This window comes from Amblyomma americanum, chromosome 1 (assembly GCF_052857255.1).
Source record: "Amblyomma americanum isolate KBUSLIRL-KWMA chromosome 1, ASM5285725v1, whole genome shotgun sequence".
Classification (NCBI taxonomy): Eukaryota; Metazoa; Arthropoda; class Arachnida; order Ixodida; family Ixodidae; genus Amblyomma; species Amblyomma americanum.
The window spans coordinates 555,771,447-555,784,054 of NC_135497.1; the positions used below are offsets into that span (position 1 = coordinate 555,771,447).

At 47.1% G+C, this 12,608-nt stretch overlaps 1 non-coding gene across 1 annotated transcript; it reads right to left on the reverse strand.

Moving 5' to 3' along the window:
- Positions 1–1,147: 1,147 nt before the first annotated feature.
- TRNAS-CGA (transfer RNA serine (anticodon CGA)) lies at positions 1,148–1,221 on the reverse strand. Its single transcript has one exon. It is a non-coding gene; the product is annotated as a tRNA-Ser (tRNA).
- Positions 1,222–12,608: the final 11,387 nt, after the last annotated feature.

The window sequence follows — 12,608 nt, forward strand, 5'->3', positions numbered from 1 at the left end:
ATGCTACCTATGGCATCAAGACTGCCAGAACCGAGACCCTCGTTATGTTATTAGCATACAAGGCAAATGAAATGAGGGGCTCGTTTGACAAACATATTAGGGAGCCAACAGTCATCGAAACTAAGGTGCATAGGGGAATGTTTTCTTTTTTTAGTTTGTAATGCCAATGTATTGGTTTAAAGAAAATTCTTATAAACCAGCAGAAAAAACAACCATGCCGCCGGTGGGATCCGAACCCACGACCTCCGAATATCGCATCCGGCGCTCTTACCAACTGAGCTACGGCGACGGCTGTCCAATCTGCAGCTTTTGTGGGTATTTATGTTTTGCGTGTAAGGGAACCTTGAGAGTGTTCACCAGTGCCACCCTAGTTCATTGCTGTGGACCTAGCACGTCCTGTAATAACGCAAGTGTGACGTAGAACGTCATCTAACGGCGAGGGCAGAAACTGTGCGAGAGCCCTCTTATGCGACCTATGGCATCAAGACTGCCAGAACCAAGACCCCCGTTAAGCTATTAGCAGACAAGACAAATAAAATGAGGGGCTCGTTTGACAAACATATTAGGGAGCCAACAGCCACCGAAACCAAGGTGCATAGGGAAATGTTTTCTATTTTTTAAATTTTTATTGAAAATCAATTGGGTTAAAGAAAATTACTTATAAACGAGCAGAAAAACAACCATGCCGCCGGTGGGATCCGAACCCACGACCTCCGAATATCTGGTGCGCTGCTCTTACCAACTGAGCTACGGCAACGGCTGTCCAATCTGCTGCTTTCGTTGGTATTTATGTTTTGCGTGTAAGCGAACCTTGAGAGTGTTCACCAGCGCCACCCTCGTCCATAGCGGTGGACGTAGCACGTCCTGTAATACCGCAAGTGTGACGTAGAACGTCATCGAATGGCGAGGGCGGAAACTGTGCGAGAGCCCTCCTATGCTACCTATGGCATCAAGACTGCCAGAACCGAGACTCTCGTTATGTTATTAGCATACAAGGCAAATGAAATGAGGGGCTCGTTTGACAAACATATTAGGGAGCCAACAGTCATCGAAACTAAGGTGCATAGGGGAATGTTTTCTTTTTTAGTTACTAATGCCAATGTATTGGTTTAAAGAAAATTCTTATAAACCAGCAGAAAAATAACCATGCCGCCGGTGGGATCCGAACCCACGACCTCCGAATATCGCGTCCGGCGCTCTTACCAACTGAGCTACGGCGACGGCTGTCCAATCTGCATCTTTTGTGGGTATTTATGTTTTGCGTGTAAGGGAACCTTGAGAGTGTTCACCAGTGCCACCCTAGTTCATTGCTGTGGACCTAGCACGTCCTGTAATAACGCAAGTGTGACGTAGAACGTCATCTAACGGCGAGGGCAGAAACTGTGCGAGAGCCCTCTTATGCGACCTATGGCATCAAGACTGCCAGAACCGAGACCCCCGTTAAGCTATTAGCAGACAAGACAAAAGAAATGAGGGACTCGTCTGACAAGTATATTAAGGAAAGCAACAGTCACCGAAACGAAGGTGCATATGAGAAAGTTATCTATTGTTTTTAATTTCTAATGCCAATGAATTGGTGTAAAGAAAATTCATATAAACCAGCAGAAAAAACGACCATGCCGCCGGTGGCGTCCGCACCCTCGACCTCCGAATATCGTGTCCGCTGCTTTTACCAACTGAGCTACGGTAACGGCTGTCGAATCTGCTGCTTTCGTGGGTATTTATGTTTTGCGTGTAAGCGAACCTTGAGAGTGTTCATCAGCGCCACACTCGTCCATAGCGGTGGACGTAGCACGTCCTGTAATACCGCAAGTGTGACGTAGAACGTCATCTAACGGCGAGGGCGGAAACTGTGCGAGAGCCCTCTTATGCTACCTATAGCATCAAGACTGCCAGAACCGAGACCCCCGTTAAGCTATTAGCAGACAAGGCAAATGAAATGAGGGGCTCGTTTGATAAACATATTAAGTATGCCAACAGTCACCGAAACCAAGGTGCATATGAAAATGTTATCTATTGTTTTTAATTTATAATGCCAATCAATTGGTTTAAAGAAAATTCATATAAACCAGCAGAAAAAACGACCATGCCGCCGGTGGCATCCGAACCATCGACCTCCGAATATCGCGTCCGCTGCTATTACCAACTGAGCTACGGTAACGGCTGTCGCATCTGCTGCTTTCGTGGGTATTTATGTATTGCATGTAAGCGAACCTTGAGAGTGTTCACCAGCGCCACCCTCGTCCATAGCGGTGGACGTAGCACGTCCTGTAATACCGCAAATGTGACGTAGAACGTCATCTAATGGAGAGGGCAGAAACTGCGAGAGCCCTCTTATGCTACCTATGGCATCAAGACTGCCAGATCCGTGACCCCCGTTACACTATTAGAAGACAAGGAAAATGAAATGAGTGGCTCGGTTGACCAACATATTAAGGAAGCGAACAGTCACCGAAACCAAGGTGCATAGGGTAATGTTTTCTATTTTTTTGTAAATTTCTAATGCCAGACAATTGGTTTAAAGAAAATTATTTATAATCGAGCAGAAAAAACAACCATGCCGCCGGTGGGATCCGAACCCATGACCTCCGAATATCGCGTCCGGTGCTCTCACCAACTGAGCTACGGCGACGGCTGTCCAATCTGCTGCTTTCGTGTGTTGTTATGTTTTTCGTGTAAGCGAACGTCTAGAGTGTTCAACAGCGCAACGCTCGTCCAGAGCGGTGGACGTAGCACGTCCTGTAATACCGCAAGTGTGACGTGGAACTTCATCTAACGGCGAGGGCGGAAACTGTGCGAGAGCCCTCTCATGCTACCTATAGCATCAAGACTGCCAGAACCGAGACCCCCGTTACACTATTAGCAGACAAGGCAAATGAAATGAATGGCTCGTTTGACTAATATATTAAGGAAGCCAACAGTCACCGAAACCAAGGTGCATAGGGGAATGTTTTCTTTTTTAATTTCTAAAGCCAACCAATTGGTTTAAAGAAAATTCTTATAAACCAGAAGAAAAAAAAACCATGCCGCCGGTGGCGTCCGAACCCTCGACCTCCGAATATCGCGTCCGCTGCTCTTACCAACTGAGCTACGGCAACGGCTGTCCAATCTGCTGCTTTCGTGGGTTTTATGTTTTTCGTGTAAGCGAACCTTGAGAATGTTCACCAGCGCCACCCTCGTCCAGAGGGGTGGACGTAGGACGTCCTGTAATACCGCAAGTGTGATTTAGAACGTTATCTAACGGCGAGGGCGGAAACTGTGCGAGAGCCCTCTTATGCTACCTATGGCATCAAGACTGCCAGACCCGAGACCCCCGTTAAGCTATTAGCAGACAAGGAAAATGAAATGAGGGGCTCGTTTGACAAACATATTAAGAAAGCCAACAGTCATAGAAACCAAGGTGCATAGGGGAATGTTTTCTATTTTTTAATTACCAATGCCAATCAATTGGTTTATTGAAAATTCTTGTAAACCAGCAGAAAAAATACCCATGCCGCCGGTGGCGTCCTAACCCTCGACCTCCGAATATCTGGTGCGCTGCTCTTACCAACTGAGCTACGGCAACGGCTGTCCAATCTGCTGCTTTCGTGGGTATTTATGTTTTGCGTGCAAGCGAACCTTGAGAGTGTTCACCAGCGCCACCCTCGTCCATAGCGGTGGACGTAGCACGTCCTTTAATACCGCAAGTGTGACGTGGAACTTCATCTAACGGCGAGGGCGGAAACTGTGCGAGAGCCCTCTTATGCTACCTATGGCATCAAGACTGCCAGAACCGAGACCCCCGTTACGCTATTAGCAGACAAGGCAAATGAAATGAGGGTCTCGTTTGACAAACATATTAAGAAAGCCAACAGTCATCGAAACCAAGGTGCATAGGGGAATGTTTTCTTTTTTAGTTTCTAATGCCAATGTATTGGTTTAAAGAAAATTCTTATAAACCAGCAGAAAAAACAACCATGCCGCCGGTGGCATCCGAACCCTCGACCTCCGAATATCGCGTCCGCTGCTCTTACCAACTGAGCTACGGTAACGGCTGTCGAATCTGCTGCTTTCGTGGGTATTTATGTTTTGCGTGTAAGCGAACCTTGAGAGTGTTCATCAGCGCCACACTCGTCCATAGCGGTGGACGTAGCACGTCCTGTAATACCGCAAGTGTGACGTAGAACGTCATCTAACGGCGAGGGCGGAAACTGTGCGAGAGCCCTCTTATGCTACCTATAGCATCAAGACTGCCAGAACTGAGACCTCCGTTACACTATTAGCAGACAAGGCAAATTAAATGAGGGGCTCGTTTGACAAACGTATTAAGGAAACCAAGAGTCACCGAAACCAGGATGCATAGAAGAATGTTTTCTATTTTTTCTAAGTTTCTAATGCCGATCAATTGGTTTAAAGAAAATTACTTATAAACGAGCAGAAAAAAACAACCATGCCGCCGGTGGGATCCGAACCCACGACCTCCATATATCGCGTCCGGTGCTCTTACCAGCTGAGCTACGGCGACGGCTGTCCAATCTGCAGCTTTCGTGGGTATTTATGCTTTGCGTGTAAGGGAACCTTGAGAGTGTTCACCAGCGCCACCCTCGTCCATAGCGGTGGACGTAGCACGTCCTGTTTTACCGCAAGTGTGATTTAGAACGTTATCTAACGGCGAGGGCGGAAACTGTGCGAGAGCCCTCTTATGCTACCTATGACATCAAGACTGCCAGACCCGAGACCCCCGTTAAGCTATTAGCAGACAAGGAGAATGAAATGAGGGGCTCGTTTGACAAACATATTAAGAAAGCCAACAGTCATAGAAACCAAGGTGCATAGGGGAATGTTTTCTATTTTTTAATTACCAATGCCAATCAATTGGTTTATTGAAAATTCTTATAAACCAGCAGAAAAAATAACCATGCCGCCGGTGGCGTCCTAACCCTCGACCTCCGAATATCTGGTGCGCTGCTCTTACCAACTGAGCTACGGGAACGGCTGTCCAATCTGCTGCTTTCGTGGGTATTTATGTTTTGCGTGTAAGCGAACCTTGAGAGTGTTCACCAGCGCCACCCTCGTCCATAGCGGTGGACGTAGCACGTCCTTTAATACCGCAAGTGTGACGTGGAACTTCATCTAACGGCGAGGGCGGAAACTGTGCGAGAGCCCTCTTATGCTACCTATGGCATCAAGACTGCCAGAACCGAGACCCCCGTTACGCTATTAGCAGACAAGGCAAATGAAATGAGGGGCTCGTTTGACAAACATATTAAGAAAGCCAACAGTCATCGAAACCAAGGTGCATAGGGGAATGTTTTCTTTTTTTAGTTTCTAATGCCAATGTATTGGTTTAAAGAAAATTCTTATAAACCAGCAGAAAAAACGACCATGCCGCCGGTGGCATCCGAACCTTCGACCTCCGAATATCGCGTCCGCTGCTCTTACCAACTGAGCTACGGCGACGGCTGTCCAATCTGCTGCTTTCGTGGGTATTTATGTTTTGCGTTTAAGCGAACATTGAGAGTGTTCACCAGCGCCACCCTCGTCCAAAGCGGTGGACGTAGCACGTCCTGTAATACCGCAAGTGTGACGTGGAACTTCATCTAACGTCTAGGGCGGAAACTGTGCGAGAGCCCTCTTATGCTACCTATGGCATCAAGACTGCCAGAACCGGGACCCGTGTTAAGCTATTAGCAGACAAGGGAAATGAAATGATTTGCTCGTTTGACAAACATATTAAGGAAGCCAACAGTCACCGAAACCAAGGTGCATAGGGGAATGTTTTCTATTTTTTAAATTTCTAATACCGATCAATTGGTTTAAAGAAAATTACATATAAACGAGCTATAGAAACAACCATGCCTCCGGTGGGATCCGAACCCACGACCTCCGAATATCGCGTCCGGTGCTCTTACCAACTGAGCTACGGCGACGGGTGTCCAATCTGCTGCTTTCGTGGGTATCTATGTTTGCGTGTAAGCGTACCTTGAGAGTGTTCACCAGCGCCTCCCTCGTCCATAGCGGTGGATGTAGCACGTCCTGTAATACCGCAAGTGTGACGTAGAACGTCATCTAACGGCGAGGGCGGAAACTGTGCGAGAGCCCTCTTATGCTACCTATGGCATCAAGACTGCCAGAACCGAGACCCCCGTTAAGCTATTAGCAGACAAGGCAAATGAAATGAGGGGCTCGTTTTATAAACATATTAAGGAAGCCAACAGTCACCGAAACCAAGGTGCATAGGGGAATGTTTTCTATTTTTTTAAATTTCTAATACCGATCAATTGGTTTAAAGAAAATTACTTATAAACGAGCAGAAAAAACAACCATGCCGCCGGTGGGATCCGAACCTACGACCTCCAAATATCGCGTCCGGTGCTCTTACCAATTGAGCTACGGCGACGGGTGTCCAATCTGCTGCTTTCGTGGGTATTTATGTTTGCGTGTAAGCGTACCTTGAGAGTGTTCACCAGCGCCTCCCTCGTCCATAGAGGTGGATGTAGCACGTCCTGTAATACCGCAAGTGTGACGCAGAACGTCATCTACCGGCCAGGGCGGAAACTGCGAGAGCCCTCTTATGCTACCTATGGCATCAAGACTGGCAGAAATGAGCCCCCCGTTAAGCTATTAGCAGACAAGGCAAATGAAATGAGGGGCTAGTTTGACAAACATATTAAGGAAGTCAACAGTCACCGAAATCAAAGTGCATAGGGGAATGCTTTCTTTTTTTCATTTCTAAAGCCAATCAATTGGTTTAAAGAAAATTCTTATAAACCAGCAGAAAAAATAACCATGCCTCCAGTGGGATCCGAACGCACGACCTGCGAATATCGCGTACGGCGCTTTTACCAACTGAGCTACGGCGACGGCTGTCCAATCTGCTGCTTTCGTTGGTATTTACGTTTTGCGTGTAAGCGAACCTTGAGAGTGTTCACCAGCGCCACTCTCGTCCATAGCGGTTGACGTAGCACGTCCTGTAATACCGCAAGTGTGACGTAGAACGTCATCTAACGGCGAGGGCGGAAACAGTGCGAGAGCCCTCTTATGCTACCTATGGCATCAAGACTGCCAGAACCGAGACCCCAGTTACACTATTAGCAGACAAGGAAAATGAAATGAGTGGCTCGGTTGAAAACATATTAAGGAAGCGAACAGTCACCGAAACCAAGGTGCATAGGGTAATGTTTTCTATTTTTTTAAAATTTCTAATGCCAATCAATTGGTTTATAGAAAATTACTTATAAACGAGCAGTAAAAACAACCATGCCGCCGGTGGGACCCGAACCCACGACCTCCGAATATCGCGTCCGCTTACCAACTGAGCTATGGTAACGGCTGTCGAATCTGCTGCTTTTGTGGGTATTTATGTTTTGCGAGTAAGCGAACCTTGAGAGTATTCACCTGCGCCACCCTCGTCCATAGCGGTGGACGTAGTACGTCCTGTAATACCGCAAGTGTGACGTAGAATGTCATCTAAAGGCGAGGGCGGAAACTATGCGAGAGCCCTCTTATGCTACCTATAGCATCAAGACTACCAGAACCGTGACCCATGTTGCGATATTAGCAGACAAGGAAAATGAAATGAGGGGCTCGTTTGACTAATATATTAAGGAAGCCAACAGTCACCGAAACCAAGATGCATAGGGGAATGTTTTCTATTTTTTTAAATATCTAATGCCCATCAATTGGTTTAAGGAAAATTACGTATAAACGAGCAGAAAAAACAACCATGGCGCCGGTGGGATCCGAACCAACGACCTCCGAATATCGCGTCCGGTGCTCTTACCAGCTGAGCTACGGCGACGGCTGTCCAATCTGCAGCTTTCGTGGGTATTTATGTTTTGCGTGTAAGCGAACGTCTAGAGTGTTCAAGAGCGCAACGCTCGTCCATAGCGGTGGACGTAGCACGTCCTGTAATGCCGAAAGTTTGACGTGAAACGTCATCTAACGGCGAGGGTGGAAACTGTGCGAAAGCCCTCTTATGCTACCTATAGCATCAAGACTGCCAGAACCGAGACCCCCGTTACGCTATTAGCAGACAAGGCAAATGAAATGAGGGTCTCGTTTGACAAACATATTAGGGAGCCAACAGCCACCGAAACCAAGGTGCATAGGGGAATGTTTTCTATTTTTTTAAATTTCTAATGCCAATAAATATGTTTAAAAAAATAACTTATAAACGAGCAGAAAAAACAACCATGCCGCCGGTGGGATCCGAGCACACGACCTCCGAATATCGCGTCCGGCGCTCTTACCAACTGAGCTACGGCGTCGGCTGTCCAATCTGCTGCTTTCGTGGGTATTTACGTTTTGCGTGTAAGCGAACCTTCAGACTGTTCACCAGCGCCACTCTCGTCCATAGCGGTGGACGTAGCACGTCCTGTAATACCGCAAGTGTGACGTAGAACGTCATCTAACGACGAGGGCGGCAACTGTGTGAGAGCCCTCTTATGCTCTTAAGGCAAATGAAATGAGTGGCTCTTTTGACAAACATATTAAGGAAGCCAAAAGTCACCGAAACCAAGGTGCATAGGGGAATGTTTTCTAATTTTTTAAAATCTCTAATGCCAATCAATTGGTTTAAAGAAAATTACTTGCAAACGAGCAGAAAAAAACAACCATGCCGCCGGTGGGATCCGAACCCACGACCTCCGAATATCGCGTCCGGTGCTCTCACCAACTGAGCTACGGCGACGGCGGTCCAATCTGCTGCTTTCGTGTGTATTTATGTTTTGCGTGTAAGCGAAATTGAGAGTGTTCACCAGCGCCACCCTCGTCCATAGCAGTGGACGTGGCACGTCCTGTAATACCGCAAGTGTGACGTAGAACGTCATCTAACGGCGAGGGCGGAAACTGCGAGAGCGCTGTTATACTACCTATAGCATAAAGACTGGCAGAAATGAGACCGCCGTTAAGCTATTAGCAGACAAGGCAAATGAAATGAGAGATTGGTTTGACAAACATATTAAGGAAGCCAACAATCACCGAAACCAAAGTGCATAGGGGAATGCTTTCTTTTTTCCATTTCTAAAGCCAATCAATTGGTTTAAAGAAAATTCTTATAAACCAGCAGAAAAAATCACCATGCCTCCTGTGGCGTACGAACCCTCGACCTCCGAATATCGCGTCCACTGCTCTTAAAAACTGAGCTACGGCAACAGCTGTCCAATCTGCTGCTTTCGTGGGTTTTATGTTTTGCGTGTAAGCGAACCTTGAGAGAGTTCACCAGCGCCACCCTCGTCCAGAGCGGTGGACGTAGCACGTCCTGTAATACCGCAAGTGTGACGTGGAACTTCATCTAAAGGCGAGGGCCGAAACTGTGCGAGAGCCCTCTAATGCTACATATAGCATCAAGACTGCCAGAACCCAAGACCCCCGTTACGCTATAATCAGACAAGGCAAATGAAATGAGGGGCTCGTTTGACAAGCATATTAAGGAAACCAACAGTCACCGAAACATATTTGCATAGGAGAATGTTATCTATTTTTTTTATTACTAATGCCAATCAATTGGTTTACAGAAAATTCATATAGACCAGCAAAAAAACGACCATGCCGCCGGTGGCATCCGAACCCTCGACCTCCGAATATCGCGTCCGCTGCTCTTACCAACTGAGCTATGGTAACGGCTGTCGAATCTGCTGCTTTCGTGGGTATTTATGTTTGGCGTGTAAGCTAACCATGAGAGTGTTCACCAGCGCCACCCTCGTCCATAGCGGTGGACGTAGCACGTCCTGTAATACCGCAAGTGTGACGTAGAACGTCATCTAACGGCGAGGGCAGAAACTGCGAGAGCCCTCTTATGATATCTATAGCATCAAGACTGCCAGAAATGAGACCCCAGGTAAGCTATTAGCAGACAATGGAAATGAAATGAGGGGCTTGTTTGACAGACATTTTAAGGAAGCCAAGTCACTGAAACCAAGGTGCATAGGGGAACGTTTTCTTTTTTTTAATTACTAATGTCAATCAATTCGTTTAAAGAAAATTACTTATCAACCAGCAGAAAAAACAACCATGCCGCCGGTGGGATCCGAACCTACTACCTCAATACATCGCGTCCGGTGCTCTTACCAACTGAGATACGGCGACGGCTGTCCAATCTGCTGCTTTCGTGTGTAGTTATGATTTGCGTGTAAGCGAACCTCTAGAGTGTTCAACAGCGCCACCCTCGTCCATAGCGGTGGACGTAGCACGTCCTGTAATACCGCAAGTGTGAAGTAGAACGTCATCTAATGGCGAGGGCGGAAACTGTGCGAGAGCCCTCTTATGCTGCCTATGGCATCAAGACTGCCAGAACCGAGACCCCCGTTACACTATTAGCAGACAAGGCAAATGAAATGAGGGGCTCGTTTGACAAACATATTAAGGAAGCCAACCGTCACCGAAACCAAGATGCATAGAGGAATGTTTTCTATTTTTTCTAATTTTCTAATGCCAATCATTTGGTTTAAAGAAAATTACTTATAAACGAGCAGAGAAAAGCAACCATGCCGCCGGTGGGATCCGAACCCACGACCTCCGAATATCGCGTCCGGTGCTCTCACCAACTGAGCTACGGCGACGGCTGTCTAATCTGCTGCTTTCATGGGTATTTATGTTTTGCGTGTAAGCGAACCTCTAGAGTGTTCAACAGCGCAACGCTCGTCCATAGCGGTGGACGTAGCACGTCCTGTAATGCCACAAGTGCGATTTAGAACGTCATCTAACGGCGAGGGCGGAAACTGCGAGAGCGCTGTTATACTACCTATAGCATCAAGACTGGCAGAAATGAGACCCCCGTTAAGCTATTAGCTGACAAGGCAAATGAAATGAGGGGCTCGTTTGACTAACATATTAAGAAAGCCAACAGTCACGGAAACCAATATGCATAGGGGAATGTTTTCTATTTTTTTAAATTTCTAATGGCGAACAATTGGTTTAAAAAAAATTACTTATAAACGAGCAGAAAAAACAACCATGCCGCCGGTGGGATCCGAACCCACGGCCTCCATATATCGCGTCCGGTGCTCTCACCAACTGAGCGTCGGCGACGGCTGTCCGATGTGCTGCTTTCGTGTGTAGTTATGTTTCGCGTGTAAGCGAACCTTGAGAGTGTTCACCAGCGCCACCCTCGTCCATAGCGGTGGACGTAACACGTCCTGTAATACCGCAAGTGTGACGTAGAACGTCATCGAATGGCGAGGGCGGAAACTGTGCGAGAGCCCTCTTATGCTACCTATGGCATCAAGGCTGCCAGAACCGAGACCCTCGTTATGTTATTAGCATACAAGGCAAATGAAATGAGGGGCTCGTTTGACAAACATATTAAGCAAGCCAACAGTCACCGAAAACAAGGTGCATAGGGGAATTTTATCTATTTTTTTAATTACTAATGCCAATCAATTGGTTTAATGACAATTACTTATAAACGAGCAGAGAAAAGCAACCATGCCGCCGGTGGGATCCGAACCCAGGACCTCCGAATATCGCGTCCGGTGCTCTCACCAACTGAGCTATGGCGACGGCTGTCTAATCTGCTGCTTTCATGGGTATTTATGTTTTGCGTGTAAGCGAACCTCTAGAGTGTTCAACAGCGCAACGCTCGTCCATAGCGGTGGACGTAGCACGTCCTGTAATGCCGCAATTGTGATTTAGAACGTCATCTAACGGCGAGGGCGGAAACTGCGAGAGCGCTGTTATACTACCTATAGCATCAAAACTGGAAGAAATGAGACCTCAGTTAAGCTATTAGCAGACAAGGCAAATGAAATGAGGGGCTGGTTTGACAAACATATTAAGGAAGGCAACAGTCACCGAAACCAAAGTGCATAGGATAATGCTTTCTTTTTTTCATTTCTAAAGCCAATCAATTGGTTTAAAGAAAATTCTTATAAACCAGCAGAAAAAATAACCATGCCTCCGGCGGCGTACGAACCCTTGACCTCCGAATATCGCGTCCGCTGCTCTTACCAACTGAGCTACGGCAACAGCTGTCCAATCTGCTGCTTTCGTGCGTTTTATGTTTTGCGTGTAAGCGAACCTTGAGAGGGTTCACCAGCGCCACCCTCGTCCAGAGTGGTGGACGTAGCACGTCCTGTAATACCGCAAGTGTGACGTGCAACTTCATCTAACGGCGAGGGCGGAAACTGTGCGAGAGCCCTCTTATGCTACCTATAGCATCAAGACTGGCAGAAATGAGACCCCCGTTAAGCTATTAGCAGACAAGGCAAATGAAATGAGGGGCTGGTTTGACAAACATATTAAGGAAGCCAAGTCACCGAAACCAAGGTGCATAGGGGAATGTTTTCTTTTTTTTAATTACTAATGTCAATCAATTCGTTTAAAGAAAATTACTTATCAACCAGCAGAAAAAACAACCATGCCGCCGGTGGGATCCGAACCTACGACCTCCAAATATCGCGTCCGCTGCTCTCACCAACTGAGCTACGGCGACGGCTGTCGAATCTGCTGCTTTCCTGGGTACTTATGTTTTGCGTGTAAGCGAACCTCTAGAGTGTTCAACAGCGCCACCCTCGTCCATAGCGGTGGACGTAGCACGTCCTGTAATATTGCAAGTGTGAAGTAGAACGTCATCTAATGGCGAGGGCGGAAACTGTGCGAGAGCCCTCTTATGCTACCTATGGCATCAA